This window comes from Trachypithecus francoisi, unplaced genomic scaffold (genome assembly GCF_009764315.1).
Source record: "Trachypithecus francoisi isolate TF-2019V2 unplaced genomic scaffold, Tfra_2.0 Lachesis_group19, whole genome shotgun sequence".
NCBI lineage: Eukaryota > Metazoa > Chordata > Mammalia > Primates > Cercopithecidae > Trachypithecus > Trachypithecus francoisi.
Window position 1 is genome coordinate 27,854,230 of NW_022681464.1, and position 17,175 is coordinate 27,871,404.

At 34.3% G+C, this 17,175-nt stretch overlaps 1 protein-coding gene across 2 annotated transcripts in view; it reads left to right on the forward strand.

Moving 5' to 3' along the window:
- The window catches only part of CDH2 (cadherin 2), a 228,624-nt gene that overhangs the window by 148,197 nt on the left and 63,252 nt on the right, over positions 1 to 17,175 (forward strand). The window lies entirely within an intron of this gene.

Consider the following 17,175-nt stretch of genomic DNA (forward strand, 5'->3'; position numbering starts at 1 on the left):
CTAAGGCACTGAAGGAGATGGAGAGGGAGTCGTCAATGGGATTGGGGAAACCAGAAGAGTACCCCAGGGAATTAATTTCCTTTGCAGTGTGTTAGGTTCTGGTTATTGATTTTTGTTGGCTTTCTTAAGCACTTGATTTTTTTATATGTAATGATTTGGGAATTTCAGGCTCACTGTGAATGAGATTTTTGTTTTCATCTCTCTTTCATTCTACCCTTGCTCAAGCCCATCCTCAGCCCTAGCCCGAGCCCCAATCCTTGGAGTCAAGTGGCATCCTAGCTGCTGTACCAGCTTCCTGTCACCTTCACGTTCCTTTACCCTGCAAAGGCTGAACTTCCGCTTGTCCTCCACTTGTTCTCTATCCAGTCAGCAATTTACACTAGTTCATTTATGGTACACTATCTTGTTTTTGATCCTGGCCAGTATTTTGTTGTTGTTGTCTGTTTGTTTGTTTTTACTTTTACATCTGATTATTATTGCTGTGTATTTGAACAAGGTGATACTTCAGCAGTGTGGACCTGTTGTGCCATGCCATGCTCTCGAGAAGTCTTCATACCTAATTTCTATATGTCCTTGGTTTTATATCCCTACATTTAAAAAAAAGTCATTTTTTTAGACGAAAAATTTACACTTAATAATTTTTCATTATTCCTGTTTAGGTGTGTGTTTTTTTTCTGTCATTGTCCCAATTATCCACATCTGTTGTTTTTCTTCACTTTTATGCTTATGGAAGTCAAATGTCTACTGTAAGTTAGTTTTCAAAAAAAAAATAGGATTTTTAATATATTATCCTGAAGCATTAATAATGCCAGGGCTTTTAGGCAAAGGATGTAATTTAGACTAGTCTGCTTATTGCATCTATTTATCAGGACAGGATAAGGATATTATTTTAGCCTAACTCGATTTGTTGTAGCTAATACATACAGATTGAGAAATGTAAATGGGGAGCAAATAATACGTGCACAGGATGCTTGCCTGGACATCATCTTAGTTAATGTAATGGAAATCCTTTAATACATGTTTATATATTTACACAGGGAGAATTAAATGTGAAAATTCTTTACCTCTGAAAAATTTAAAGATACCTTGACCCTTTACAAGTACACCTAACAGCTGGACTAAGAGTGCTTAGCAGCACTCAGGAGGGGTCTGTGTGGAATTCTCCTAGGCAGAACCCTAGAGCAACCTTGCACCAACCTAAGACATTTTCCAGATAAAACATGTGATGTGGAGCTGGAGCATACCTGAGATGGCCATCCTGTTATAGTGTATGGCAGTTAATCCTATTCACTTTGTTGTAATTAATGAGAATGGTGAAATAGAAGTGTAATCATTTCTGCAAGAGGAAATGTCAGCCCATTAATGAGAATAAGGGTTAATATTGTCAGTTGAAGCAGCAACTATTCAGATTGCTGAGTTGGTGTGTTCACATATGTAGATGTTCATTTCAGGGTATAACAAAGAGAGGGAACATTTTTCAAGAGGATTTAAAAAAAAAAAAAAACAACCAATGATGGCATTTTGACATGACTACAGTTCTGACATGACTACAGTTCTACAGTTGTAGACACTAATAAAAATCTAGTGAGCATAAAATGTAATTTCTAAATAAAAGTAACTGGCATTTTAAGAGTCTTACCCAAACTCAAACATTTATACATGTATATAAAATTAAGTAACCTTTAAATTGCCTTTTATTATTGTTAATACTTTAAAAATGGAATCCATTTCTTACTATGTGCCATAGACTACTTGTGGTTGTTTTCTTTGTGGCTCTGTATGTTAGACCTGAGTGAGTTGAACTGAGTCTGAGAAATATTACCTATCCCTATAGATTTTTGGGAGAATATCTTCCCTACTAGAGCAGCTTTCTAGGGTTTATACAATAATTCTGTGAAAAGTTGGAAAGTAGTGAACTGAGATAATCATAAAAAGATGCATTGGGAAGCCATGATTTTTACCTGGTTACATGATAATATTTCACAAATAATAAGGCATCAGTGAACTTATATTAGAATTTATTGATTGTTTTTAGTACTTAAATTCTTTTGGCAGCTTAAAGATTTCATGTCATGACTTCGAATATCTTCATTGCCTTTGTGAAAGAATAGTAATATTGCTGAAAGTTTCATGGAATTCTGTGTATATTAAATACTTAATACACATCAGGTTGCTAATGTTCAGAATATGTAGGTATCCTTTAGAAGTAATGGGGTTTGTGTATTTCTTTTGTTAAATTCTTACAGTTTACTTGAATAGTACAACTTTTCAACTTACAAAGTTCTTTCCAGCAGCTAGTGATCTGATGTATCCTTTTGTTGGATTTGCAGTAAATACTGGGAATTCACCTTTTAAACTGTCAGTTATGTATTATTATGGTAAATTTTCAAGAACTGTTTTATATATATATATAATTTCTTCGTGTATGATCATGACCTTTTTCTCCTAAAAAATAAGCACTTCTTAAATTGTATTAAGTATTTAGGATGAAATCTTACCCTGTTGTTTGTTTTGTAACTTTACTGTCAGCAAATGATTTGGAGTTTAGTAGCTTAATAGCCCAATGTACTTTAATTTTAGTTACTGTGATAATCACATCATACCAGTGGGGCTAGTGTGCTTAATGCACATCATGTTTTATGAATATCTTCTTTTTTTTTTTTTTTTTTTTTGAGACAGAGTCTGGCTCTGTCACCCAGGCTGGAGTGCGGTGGCCGGATCTCAGCTCACTGCAAGCTCCGCCTCCCGAGTTAACGCCATTCTCCTGCCTCCGCCTCCCAAGTAGCTGGGACTACAGGCGCCCGCCTCGTCGCCCGGCTAGTTTTTTGTATTCTTTAGTAGAGACGGGGTTTCACCGTATTAGCCAGGGTGGTCTCGATCTCCTGACCTTGTGATCCGCCCGTCTCGGCCTCCCAAAGTGCTGGGATTACAGGCTTGAGCCACCGCGCCCGGCCATGAATATCTTCTTTTAAAATCAAGTTTCACAAAACAGTAACGTCCTTTTGTTCCTTGGGCTACCTGTATCTTAGTAAGTTGGTTACTCAGGGGACACATTTGTTCTTAATGGTTTCTGTAGCACATTTTGAGGCCACATTGTGGAAATTCATTGAGAAACAGGTTTAATTTAGATTAGCTTTTTTTTTCTTTTAGAGTAGTATATTTAAAAATGCCAATTAGCAAAATTTCTGTTTTCAGTAAAATTTATGTTGAAAGTCTTCTTTTTCTTTCAAAGTTAACAAAAACCTGTTTTAAAAATTAGGAATTAGATTTCTTTCTTTGTTGACATAAGTAGCCAGAAATGTGGAGCTGACTAAATTACATCAAATTTCAGAGACTAATAATGATACAGTTGGGAAAAGGGAGCTTCTACACCACCTGTACTCTGAAAGACGAATTTAATTAGAGGTAGTGATATTTCAGTGTAATTTGTTAATGGGTACATTCTGCAAAAAAAAGAAAAAAGAAAAAAGAATATTAAAAGAATAATTCTGCTTAAGCACTGGTATTTTATGTATTTTTAGCTGGATTCTGTCAAAAGAAAGAGTTTTCTTTGAATTTCATAGCACAGAGATGCCTGGAGGAAGAATATCAATGAAGCGAAGAACAGCTTAAAAACTTTTGAGTTATTAGAATGTATACAAGGGAGAATGCAATAATCTTTCTGCTTTCCCAGTACTTTAATATATAAAATTGTATGCATAGCATTACTAGACTACTGAAAGCTAAATTTTTTATTTTTGATGTCATAATCATTCTTCTGTATCATCCCTACTGCTGTTTTGATTTTTTTTTCAGTTTCGTATTAAAGAAGAATATCATAGCACATTATTTCTTTCTTTTATTTGTGTCAACTTATATACGTTAGTTAAGTATGACATGACCTCCTGAAAAGGAAATGAAATAGCAGCTCCTAATAGACTTTGTAGTATTTTGGGGAACATTATAATAAAAACTTTCTTGGTAGGGAAATATCAATACTTGTAGTAATTTTTAAAAGTTTGTTTTTTGAACTTAACCTACAATAAGTTTGATTCTGATTTATTTCATTTTTATAGAACTTTCGTTCTAATTTTACTGTCTTGTAGGTCACTCAAGTTGAGACCTTATTAGACATGATGGGCTAGGATGTGCTACACTAACAGTTACCACCAGTTTTCTGTGTTTAACACAAAAAAACTGATATTCATACTAAGTCCATTGTAGGTGTGGATGATTCTCAGAGCAGCTCTCCGTGGGGGTGGTCACTCATCCTGTGGGCTTGATCTTGTATTACCTCCAGCTGGCCCGTTCTTTCATAATTACCAGAAAGAATGACCACTGCAGAGGAGGAGGGCATCAACTTTTAAATGCTTCTGCTGTAAAGTGATATGTGTCCCTTCTACTTGCTGATTCTGTTGACCATGTGGTCAGGCTTAATGTCAAGGGAGATGAGAAGTGTAATCTTTCTGAATATCTAGGAAGGGGAGAAAAACTGAAGATACTTCTGAGCATCACTAATGCTTACATTGAGCCTAATGTTTAAGCAGCATGGCAAGTAGATCCATGTTTCTGAGCTAGAATGCCATGAATGGGATACCGGTGTGCTACAGATACTCACCGCAACTGGTTTTTAGTTTTTAACGTGGCTGCTAGAATTGATGAAATAACATATATGGCTCACATTGTATTTCTGTTGCACAGCATTTGCCCTCCAGGCCGTCAGCAGGTAGCTCCTTGGGCTGAGAAAGGAGAATAATTTCCAGGTATCAAGAGGATGATCTCTAGGGGAGTGGTGGTGATGTCAGGTTATGGATGGTCTAGCAAGATCTTGGAGTGCCTGCCCTTGATACCTCTGTCATTCTGCTGTGATGCCTGGAAGGCTGTCTATAATTTATACCTACTCCCCACGTCTACTACCATGTTCAAAAGACATTAACCAAGATTTCTCAGCCTGTTCAAGCCACCATTATGTTTTGATCCAAATAGCCTTTACATTATTAATAGACTAGAAGGAAATTTTGGTAATGGAAAGTAAACGGACAATAGTGGGAAAAGATTTTGGCTAGAACTTCGGTGGTCTCATTTTATGGGCAAATTGGTGCCTTAGTTTTATCAGCTGGCCTCCCAGGGGGAAGTAGAAAGATCAAAAGAAAATGAAATTATTTTGTTGAAATGCTACATGGCACAAACAAAGCATGACTGAAGACTAGACCAGGCCTAGCTGAATTTGGCCTTTTCTCTACAATTTAAAGTTTCACAGAGAAATTCTGGTTTCTGGCTTTTGATAAAGCTGTTGATTGACCCATAGCACGTATTGGTCAGTGATGTCTAGTGACTTCCTAGCCACTAGAATCCATTTCCTCCCATGAATGATGAAGATAGTAATTAGGTAATATAATAATGATCCTGTCAAATTAGAATTCATGTGCCCTTGGGCTTTTTTATAGTGTTAAAAATGTGAAGACTTTTTACAATAAAACAGATAAAAATTAATTCACAGCAGTTAAAATAATATTTGAAGGGATAATATTCAAAATCGTATATGCACTACTATATACCCCATTGTTATTTGCCATAGCTACCCTATGCTATAATAGAACTATGAAACTTATCCTTCCTAACTGATAAATGTTTAAAGTGATGGCTATGGTAATGACCCTGATTTGATCACTGTAGTACATGTACATGTATCAAAACACCACACCATACCCTATAAGTATGTATAATTATGTCAATTAAAAATTAATAAAAATAATAATAATATTTAAATACCCTTATGGCTTGCTCTGAAAACTTCCTGCAATTGCAAACGCGTATTATTTTTATTATTTTCTTTTTTTTTTGGAGACTGAGTCTCACGCTGTCACCCAGGTTGGAGTGCGGTGATGTGATCTTGGCTCACTGCAACCTCTGCCTCCTGGATTCAAGCAATTCTCCTGCCTCAGCCTCCTGAGTAGCTGGGACTACAGGTGTACACAGCCATGCCTGGCTAATTTTTTGTATTTTAGTAAAGACGGGATTTCAACGTGTTGCCCAGGCTGGTCTTGAACTCCTGAGTTCAAGCAATCCTCCCACCTCAGCCTCCCAAAGTGCTGGGATTACAGGCGTGAGCCACCATGCCCTGCCTATTATTTTCTGTTATTCTTCTGAATAAGACTTGTGTAGATCACAAGAGAGGTCTCCTGCATAACACTTCCCTAGATTATCTCCCTGACCAAGCCCTCACTCATGGAGCAACCACCACAAAATTTCCCAACTTTCCCATCAAAATTCTTCAGTTAATCTCATCATGATTTTAATACCCATGTGTTTATCCTCAGTGAAGATTTTATGCAAGTATTGATTTTATCTTTCAGTTTAATTTACGTATTTTTTGCTGATATTTTTACTATTTAATTCTAAAATAGAAGTTATATAAATATTGTCATTTACTGTTTTTGTGTGGTATCTGAAAATTACTAATTTTGTAAATTTTCTTAATTGCTTATTCTGTCTTCCCTCCCTTTTTCTTTTTACTCTTTCTTTGCTTTCATTTCTTTTTTCCTTCTGATTGGATTTTAAGGTTAACAATTAGTCAAAAGTCTTATTATTAATGGAAATCAGTGATTAATTTTGTGTGATTTAGAATTAAAGTGTTTAAAGTGTTTATATTATGTTTAAGATAGACATTTTTAGAAAGAAACTCCTTTCAATTAAATTAGTTGAAATCTCTGGGCACTAAATTACTAAAGAGAACAGTAAGTTCCAGAAACTGATTGTTTTCAAAATACAGTTTGGTTATCTAGGAATGTAGAAAATGATTATATTGTATATATTTTTAACTTTTAATTACTAAATTAAATTCTAATTTAGATCGCTGTATGTTTAAGTTAGAAGTTTTTTATATGCTTTATATTAAAGCATTTAAAATGCAGATAGTTTTAACTATATATTTTAAATACATATAATTTATATTATTTATATATGTACTTTATATTATTAACAAGTAGATTTTCTAGATTTGTGCATGCCTGCAATCTCTTTTGTCTTTAGATTTCATTTCTACATATGTTTATTTTCCCAACACAAAAGATAATTTGAGAATAAATGCTGAAACCTCTGAGCCTCACTAGAATCCATCCCTCAAATGATTAAGATAATTGGGCAATATAATGATGATTCTCTTAAATTGGAATTCATGTGCCATTATAATTATTCTCACACATGGAGTAAATATGTCATTTGCATGCAAAAGTGATGAAATGAAGCTCCTTGCATGACAAATTTTTGTGGCACTCTACCCCAAAACAGCCATCTTAGACGTAAGTAGTTTTGAATTCTCTTACACAAAAAGTAAGAATCTTTCTTTATGAGAAAGATATGAGCACTATATGCTCAAGTTTTAAAAGCCATCTTTTACAAGGTTTCACATATAATACTTTTAGCCAAAGTGCTTCCCTGTTATATGGAATTTCTTATTTTACCAGCCTCTATGTTCACTATCAGTGGTAGACTGGAAACAAATGAAGCAGAAGAAGTAGAAAAAAAGCCGGGTTAGCATAACACTGTCAGAACAGGCAGTGATGGCATGTCACACATCGTAGTGACAGCATTAATCAAACAGATTATTAAATTTAAAAACTTATTGTATATTGATGACTTTAAGACCTTAGTATATTTGCTAATTAATAGACTTTTTAGAATCCTTGAAGATCATTATTTATTCTGAAAAAATCAAAACAAACTTCTGTAGATTATGTATGCCAGGAGGCAAATAAATACTCATATTTCATGTTTTAAAATATTCATATTGGCCAGGTGCAGTTGGCCTGTAATCCCAATACTTCGGGAGGCCGAGGCAGGTGGATCACTTGAGCCCAGGAGTTTGAGACCAGCCTGGCCAACATGGTAGAACCTTGTCTCTACTAAAAAAATAACAACAATTAGCTGGGCGTGGTGGTGCATGCCTGGAGTCCCAGCTACTTGGGAGGCTGAAGCAAGAGAATCACTGGAGCCTGGCAGGCAAAGGTTGCAGTGAGCCAAGATCACCCCACTGCATTCCAGCCTGGGTGACAAAGCGGCACTCTGTCTCAAAATAAAATAAAAGTATTCATACATGAGGCTGATGCTCTGGCCCTGGTGGCATGCAGCTATAAAGGCTATAGATAATATGAAGGTGTAAACATCAAGAGTTTCATCTGAGACGAGTTTTACTCACATAGCAGCTCTTGTACTCAGCTCTTGTTTGCTCATAAATCATAATTTCACATAAATTCATATGAAAATATGAATCTAAATAAATGGCTACCGCTTTATTCAAAGGTAAGGGATTAGATTATCACATTTACTGATATTTGCCAGTGTGTACACAAGCTGTCCAAAAAATACCTTTTTTTCAAGAGTTAATTAAAAAAATGTATTGTGTGTTTTCAATGTTACTCTCTTTAGATTTGTCAAAGGAGAGTTATTCCCTTGAAAAAGATAGCTTGCTTACCAGACATTTTGGAGCACCTGAATGAACTTAATTGAAAATTGCAAAGGCCATATAAAAATATTACACACACACAGTTTATAGATACAAAGCAAAAGTTAAACTTTCAAAAAAGGATAAAAATGACTCACTTGTGTTATTGGTGTTATATTGAAAACCTAAAAAACAGTATTAAAACTATTAGAGCAATCCCTGTGGATGTTTGAAACTCATTATTTTGAAGTACTTAATAGGAAAAATTTTGAAAAACGTTTGCATTTCCGAAGGACTTTCCACATTACATTTGCCCTTGTAAGTAAAAGAAGGACCATGAAATTTAATAAATTTAGCCGTCATAGCTCATGACAAGAAAGAACTTTCTATTACTTGGAGAAAACGTGGTAAATGCTCTACTATCCTTTGCTCCCACTAACTCTTGTGAATAAAGTTTTCGTTGATAGCAATTAAGAATTTGATATTTCAGTCAGAAAACATACAAAGATATTTTGTGAACACAAGCTCAAATTTGTCATTAAAGATTTTAAAAATATTTTAGTTGGAAATTTTACACATATTAAAGAATTTATATATTCCATAATACTCTGTATTTGTTTTCTTATCATAATTATATGCTGTAAAGATAATGGAATGACTTTTTTCACCGAACTCATTCTCAACCTGTCTCTAAAACTGTCCCATTATATATGTGTGAAAAGGATTGGTAAGCCCTGACATGGCAACTAAATTATTCTAGAAAAAAAAAATTGTTCCTGTATGAAATTTAGAAAGGAACTATTGTGGCAAAATGATACTGAAGCAGATTTTTTTCAGATTTATGAGCAAATTTGTTACATGGTAACCATCCTCCGTGGGAATGTATATGTAAAAACACTGTGAAACACTTACTGGTGAGACAGTTTCTCCCTACCTTCCTCCCTCCTAATGCCTTCATTAATTGAAATCTCATTCATTAATAAATACTGCTCTGTGGCTGTGGAAAAGAAATTTCTGTTAACACTGTGAAACTATTTCTATTTTCTCAATGCCTTTGAAAATAGCAATTAGTATGGAAAAAAACAAAAAGTCAAAGGTATATTTAGACATGAAAATATTTTAGTGTTCTCACATAATTGTTTCTAAATATGGTATAATATTTGAGCAAAAATTATAAACCATATGTGAATATTTGCACATTTTCATTCATTTGGTTTATGTAGTGCTATTAACTGCTAATACATTTAATATATAAGATCTGTGGTTTCTTGTTAATATTTTATAAGGATACTATGGTTTTATGGTTAACATCATTTTGAGGTATTGCCTTTAGAGTAAAAAGTTTCTTTAAAATAATTATTTCCCTGGTGATTAATTTTATGTTAATCATGTTCACACAGTTTTATGTGGGCTAGAACACAGTAACTACATCTGATGTGTGTAAACTACGCAATATCTCTAATAATACATTTGTTGTTTAATAGTACAATTTTTTTGCCATAATCATTTAGTCATGTATAGGCTTAATTAATCCAGAGGATCAAGCCTGTTATTTCATTTGTCTAAGGAAGTGTATTTTCTTTTATCCTATGTTATGATATTCTGGAGTTTCTACTTGAGATTATCTGAGCATAAGCAAATTTAATGTTGGTGAAAGGAAGGTTCTCTCAGGAAAAGATCTCAAGCCAAATTTTAAAATCATTTTTGAAATAAAATTTTAATTGTTTACATGTATCTGTTAAAATAGCATAACTTTCGTTAAATGTCAACGCACTATCTTCATACTTAGGATAATTACATAAAATTATTGGTTCAATTATATTATCCAACTCTGACTAATACCAGCTTGAGGCAATTCAGTGGAAGTCATGTTTGTGAGAGATTAGGGATATTAACAACTAGACAACCATCCATTCCTTTAAGATACATCTGATAATTAGCATGTTTGACCATCATCTGTATGAAATCTTATACTTTTTTAACTTAATAAACTTTACTTCTTAGACCAGTTTTATGTTAGCAGAAATACAGAGTTTCATATATCTCTCCCAGTACTTGGTTCCTCTATTGGTGACATCCTGCATTAGTGTGGTATATTTGTTACAGTTGACAAATAAATAATGATGCATTATTATTAACTAACGTTTCTAGTTTGCAGTAGGGATCATTCTTTGTGTTACACAGCTCTATGGATTTTGCCAAAAACATAGTGCTATGTATCTACCATCAGAGCATCATACAGAATAGTTTCACTCCTACACCTATATTTTAAGATAAATTTGACATCATCTCTTCTTGAAAGCCCATATATTAAAAATGATAAAACTGCTTCATATTTTGAAAAATAAAAGTTGAAAATCTTGTTCATTATGTTACTCAGAGTTCTGTACCTGCCATTCATAAGGAAAATATTATAATAGCAGAAACAGGTTGACTCCAGTGGATTATGTATTTCTCCTTACAGCAGTCAAATGTCCATGATATTAGCCTTATTTTCATCATCAAAGTTTAATTTTTGAAGCTAATTTAAAATATTAAAGCATGTCCCTTGTATATCCTCTCCCTTCCACATTGTTTCTGTGTACTATTTTTATTTTTAAGCCTAAAAGTCTTTCTGAAAGGCTGTGATCTAAAAAATATATAATTTATAAATTATATATATATTACTGTATACCTAAGATTCTGTAACTTAACAGTTTCCCACTTTTTTCCTATTAACTTTTAAGTTTGTGTAAAATAAACAACTTGAGTAAGTTTTAGTGTTTGTTCCTAGAGCAGAGGTGAATCTTTTCAAATTCAAGAAGATATTCATAGCTGCATGTAAGTCACAGGTGAACCAGACAACAGGCAATAAACCTTAACCCGTGGATGATAAATGGAATTCACATGTTATCCATTGAAATTTGAAAGCTTTTTAATTTGTGTGACTTGCACATAATAAAATATGATTCACATGGAAGAAGCATATAATCATGAGCCGGGTACCATACATGGATTGCTTCAAAACCACAAGATCAAGTCAGGACTAATATTTCGTCAAGGAGAACTTTTTCAGTTGACTTAGTTTTATCTAAGATACTGACCCAACTGGTTAAGTGTACAAAGGGAATTATGTAATACACCACATTCCATAGAGCCTGAATAATGCCAAAAGATTTTGTGTATTGTAATATTTGAGCACATGAGAATTAGCACCTGTTTTTAAAACTCTGAAAACTGTCATAACAGATATATTAAACCAATTCATATTGGTCATAGGTTAGGGGCAGAGGTGATAGAAAAACTAATTGACTTTAAATGACTGACCTTTATACATTTTCCTCCAAAGTGTTTTCTCTAGTGTCAGACTCACTTAGGTCAACCTCTTCTCATTCATAGGATGTGCAGTAAGTGACTTTTTACAAATGCATTTTTTGCAGAGGCCTCCTTCTTTCCCTCCCTGAAGCCCTGTGACACCTGAATCCAAATAGGTAACAGTAGAACATTAATAGAACAAGCGCCAGTGACTATGAAATCCCCTCTTCTGTCTGTCACACCCTTATCCCACCTTTCTTTCCTTCTCTTTCTTTCTTTCTTTCTTTCTTTCTTTTCTTTCTTTGTTTCTTTCTCTCTCTTTCCTTCCTTCCTTCCCTCCCTCCCTCCCTCCCTCCCTCCTTCCTTTCTTCCTTTCTTCCTTTCTTTCTCTTTCTTTCTTTCTCTCTCTCTCTCTCTCTCTCTCTCTCTGTATCTCTCTCTCTCCCCCCTCCCCTTTCTTTTCTTTCTTTTCAAAAAATTTCAATAGGTTTTTGGGGGAACAGGTGGTGTTTGGCTACATGAATAAGTTCTTTAGTGGTGATTTCTGAGATTTGGGTGCACCTATCACCCGAGCAGTGTGCGATGTACCCAGTGTGTAGTCTTTCTATCCTCACCCTGCTCCCACCCTTTCCCTGAGTCTCCAAAGTCCTTTGCATCATTCTTACACCTTTGCATTCTCACAGCTTAGCTCCCACTTATGAGTGAGAACATAGGGTTCAGTTTTCCATTCCTGAGTTACATCACTTTGAATAATGGTCTCCAGTTCCACCCAGGTTGCTGCAGATGTCATTAGTTTGTTCCTTTTTATGGCTGAGTAGTATCCCATGGTGTGCATGTAAAATATATATATATATACACACACACACGTATACACACACACATATATACACATATATGTGTGTGTGTGTGTGTGTGTGCAAGTATCTTTTTCGTGTAATGACTTCTTTTCCTTTGGGTAGATACTCTGAAGTGGGTTTGCTGGATCAAATGGTAGATCTACTTTTAGTTCTTTAAGGAATTGCCACACTCTTTTCCATAATCATTATACTAGTTTCCATTCCCACCAACAGTGTAAAAGCGTTTTCTTTTCACTACATCCATGCCAACATATATTAGTTTTTTATTATGACCATTCTTGCAGAGTGAGGTGGTATTACATTGTGGTTTTGATTTGCATTTCCCTGATAATTAGTGATACTGAGCATTTTTTTCATACATTTCTGTTCCATTGGTCTATATGCCTATTTTAATACCAGTACCATGCTCTTTTGGTGACTCTGGACTTATAGTATAGTTTGAAGTCAAGTAATAGAATACCTCCAGATTTGTTCTTTCTGCTTAGTCTTGCTTTGGCTATGTAGGCTCTTTTTTGGTCCCACGTGAATTTTAGTATTGTTTTTTCAGGTTCTGTGAAGAATAATGGTGGCATTTTTTATGGGAATTGCATTGAATTTGTAGATTTGCTTTTAGCAGTATGGTCATTGGTCATTTTCACAATATTGATTCTACCCATCCATGAGCATAGTATGTGCTTCCATTTGTTTGTGCCATCTGTGATTTTTTTTCAGCAGTGTTTTGTAATTTTCCTTGTAGAGGTCTTTTGCCTCTTTGTTAAGTATATTCCTATGTTTTTTTTGTTTTGTTTTGTTTTGTTTTGTTTTGTAGCTATTGTAAAAGGGGTTGGGTTCTTGATTTGATTCTCAGCTTGGTTGCTGTTGGTGTATAGCAGAGCTACTGATTTGCGTACATTAATTTTGTATCCTGAAACATTGCCGAATTTACCAGTTCTAGGAGCTTTGGGATGAGTTAGAGTTTTCTAGGTACACATGTCTTCAGCAAACAGTGACAGTTTGACTTTCTCTTTATCAATTTGGATGGCCTTTATTTTCTCTTGTCTGATTGCTCTGACTAGGACTTCCAGTACTGTGTTGAATAGAAGTAGTGAAAGTGAGCATCCTTGCCTTGTTCCAGTGTTGAGGGGGAATGCTTTCAACTTTTCCCCATTCAGTATAATGTTAACTGTGGGTTTGTCATAGATGGCTTTTATTACCTTAAGATATTTCCCTTCTATGCCAGTTTTGCTGAGGGCTTTAATCATAAAGGGATGCTGGATTTTTTAAGGTCATATGTTAAGGAGCTAGAGAAACAAAAACAAACCAAACACAAACCCAGCAGAAGAAAAGAAATAACCAAGATCAGAGCACAACTATATGCAGTTGAAACCAAAAAAAAAACATACAAAAGATAAATGAAACAAAAAACTGGTTCTTTGAAAGATAAGTAAAATTGATAGACCATTAATGAGATTAACCAAAAAAAGAAGAGAGAATATCCAAATAAGCTCAATTAGAAACGAAACAGGAGGTATTACAACCAATACCACAGAAGTACAAAAGATCATTCAGGACTACTATGAACACCTTTACATGCATAAACTGTAAAATATATAGGAGATGGATAAATTCCTGGAAGTTTACAACCCTCCTAGATTAAACCAGGAAGAAATAGAAACTCTGAACAGACCAATAACAAACAGCAAGATGGAGGTAGTAATGTAAAAGTTACCAAGAAAAAAAAGTCAAGGACCAGACAGATTCACAGTTGAATTTTATCAGACATTCAAATAATTAGTACCAACCCTACTGACACTATTCCACAAGATAGAGAAAGAGGGAATTCTTCCTAAATCATTCTGTGAAGCCAATATCACCCTAACCAGGAAGGGACATAACAAAAAAAAAGAAAAAGAAAGAAAACTACAACAGACCAATATCCCTGATGAACATAGATGCAAAAATCCTCCATAAAATAATAGCTACAACAGAATACAACAGCATATCAAAAAGATAATCCACCATGATGAGGTGGGTTTCATATCAGGGATGCAAGAATGGTTTAACATCTACAAATCAATAAATGTGATACACCATATAAACAGAACTAAAAACAAAAAATAACATGATCATCTCAGACACAGAAAAAGATTTCTTTTTAATGTGCTATTTACTATGGTACTCTCAGAGGTCTAAATTTCGCATTCTCTTCTTATGCATTTTTCAGATGTTTTTGTTAATTTTATTGTTTTATATTAAAGCCTTAGATTTCGGTGATTTGTGTCATGAGTTTAGATTCTTTTGCGCTTTTGTATGGGAAGAAACAGCTGGAAATCAAACAGCCATGTGCATAGATGACTTGAAGTTTTCATCCTCATCTGTAGAACAGAAACAATGATTCCCACCTCAGGAGTCATTTTTAAGGTTAACATGTGACATAATCTTAAGTGTCTTTTTCAGTGCCTGGCATTCCACAAGTATTAATTCATTTTCTTCTACTACCAACAACCTGATAAAAAGAATTTTTTGAATTCCCTGGGTTTTGTTTGTTTATTTGTTTGTGATGCTAGATGTTACTATAGTAGGTTGTGGGTACTTCTAAGGTTCCAGTCTATTTCCTAGTTTTTGAAAAAGTTGTAAGATATTAATGGGTATTTAATGAGCACTTATACTGTTCCTGTCACCGTTAAGTGTCGTAAGAAACAAAAGAACCAAGACTTAACTCTCATGAAGCCAAAGTGAGTTTATAGTCTGCTTAGGGAGAGAAGATCTACTCATATGAAATTACTAGTAACCATCATTATAACTATCATTATTATAAAAATAAAGTATCAATGTGTTTTAGTGAACAGGAAATACAAATAAAAATAAAAAATTTAGAGCAGTTCCAAATGAAGGCATAGGCTGAAATCTTGTGAAAGTCATCATGGTCGACTCTTCCCCCATAATGATGGCCTGGCTCTAGAGCTTTGGTATAGAAAATGGGAGAGTGTCCCAGGTAAGATGATGAGCCTGTGGGGTGGAGCAGCACGAGGTAGGGGATGACTGTATCCTCACTCACTGGGCAGTATATGTATTAGAAAGTGGTGCAAGTAAAACTGAAGAGACCAGGTGACCCAAGAATTAAGAGAACAGTGTACTCTGGGTTAAAGATCTGACATATAATGTTACAGATTTTAAGCAGGGAGGAGAAAATCATATCAGGGGTCTAGTCTAGCAGTGGGCGTGCCATGACCAGGAACTGGGAAGACTACCCAGGAGGCTTATGTAACAGTCTAGGTATTTATGGATGACAATAATACTAGAGTGATCACAGTTAACAAAAAAAGTGTGCAGAAGAGTATATAATTTTTCTAATCCAGATTATGTTTTTAAGGACCATGAATCCCTCTTGTAATATAAAAAAGTACTTTTTTTACAAAAAGATGGCAAAAGTCTCTTTTTTTTAATTTCTCAGCAGGGTTCCAAAAAACAATTTTACTTTTCATTTTTTGTCTTTGATGAAAGATGAGCAGTAGATGGCGTTGTTCTGTATAAAAGATTCCCATTTTTCACTTTTAAATCATGAGGCATGGAAAATAGAGTAATTAAATATCTTTTGAGATACTTCTACTCCAAAGACAAACATTTTGACTTCACATTATTTAGTTTGAGATATAACTTTTATTTTCACTTTGAAATGATTGCAATATGAAAGATGATATAGATGGCATTATGTGGAAAATAATATATTCAGTAGTTAAAGTATTTTATGACTTATATCAAGGATTTTATGGTTACTAAGGGAAATAAGCATGCCTGTTATTTGGCTGTGGCTGTGTGCACGTCTCAGTGAATTTATACTAATGACAGCAAAAGAACTGTCAGCAGCTCATTTGTGCAGTGGGAGGGTTCATAAACACTTTACTTAGATCCTTGAGAAAACCACAAGGTGTATTTGATTATATTTTGTAATATGTCCCTATTAATTACATTCCAAAGAGTATCCTATGTAATTATAGCCGGAACATAATATCAGACGTTTACAGAAATAAAAAATCGCTTTTTATTTGATCCCTTTACTTGCTATTCCCATGGAATTTTTCTTCAGAAGAACAATTAAGGACTTTAAAGGAAATAATCTTCCTTAGAGAATATTTTTATTTTTGTTCTTAATATCTTGAATTTGTCTAGTTCTACACAAGTTCATGGTTTAATTTTTGTTTTATTACCTATTGAGACATAAACTGCCATAGCATTTAAGAAAGCACTAGTTTTTTTTTAAGTGTGAAGTCATTGCATGTATGATAGAGATAAGACACTGAACCTTTTTGAATTCGTCTACTCTTGTCATCATTTTTTAATTTAAAATTTATTTTGGGATACACCTTTATTTTTATTTGTTTTAAAATGTTACTGCTTAATAGAAGTATTATAAGCACTAGGAGGAATAGAAATTTGCAGATTATTTACCTGTTAATTACCATAAGGTCTTACAATTCTAGAGCATAGTAAGCATTCAACATTAATAAATGCATTGCTTTCTTCCTGTAAGCATTTGTTCAGAAATTATGTATTAAGACTGTGTGCCAGAAAGTATGCAGGGTATGCAAGATAACTAAGAACACCTGCCCCGAACTGCCTCTT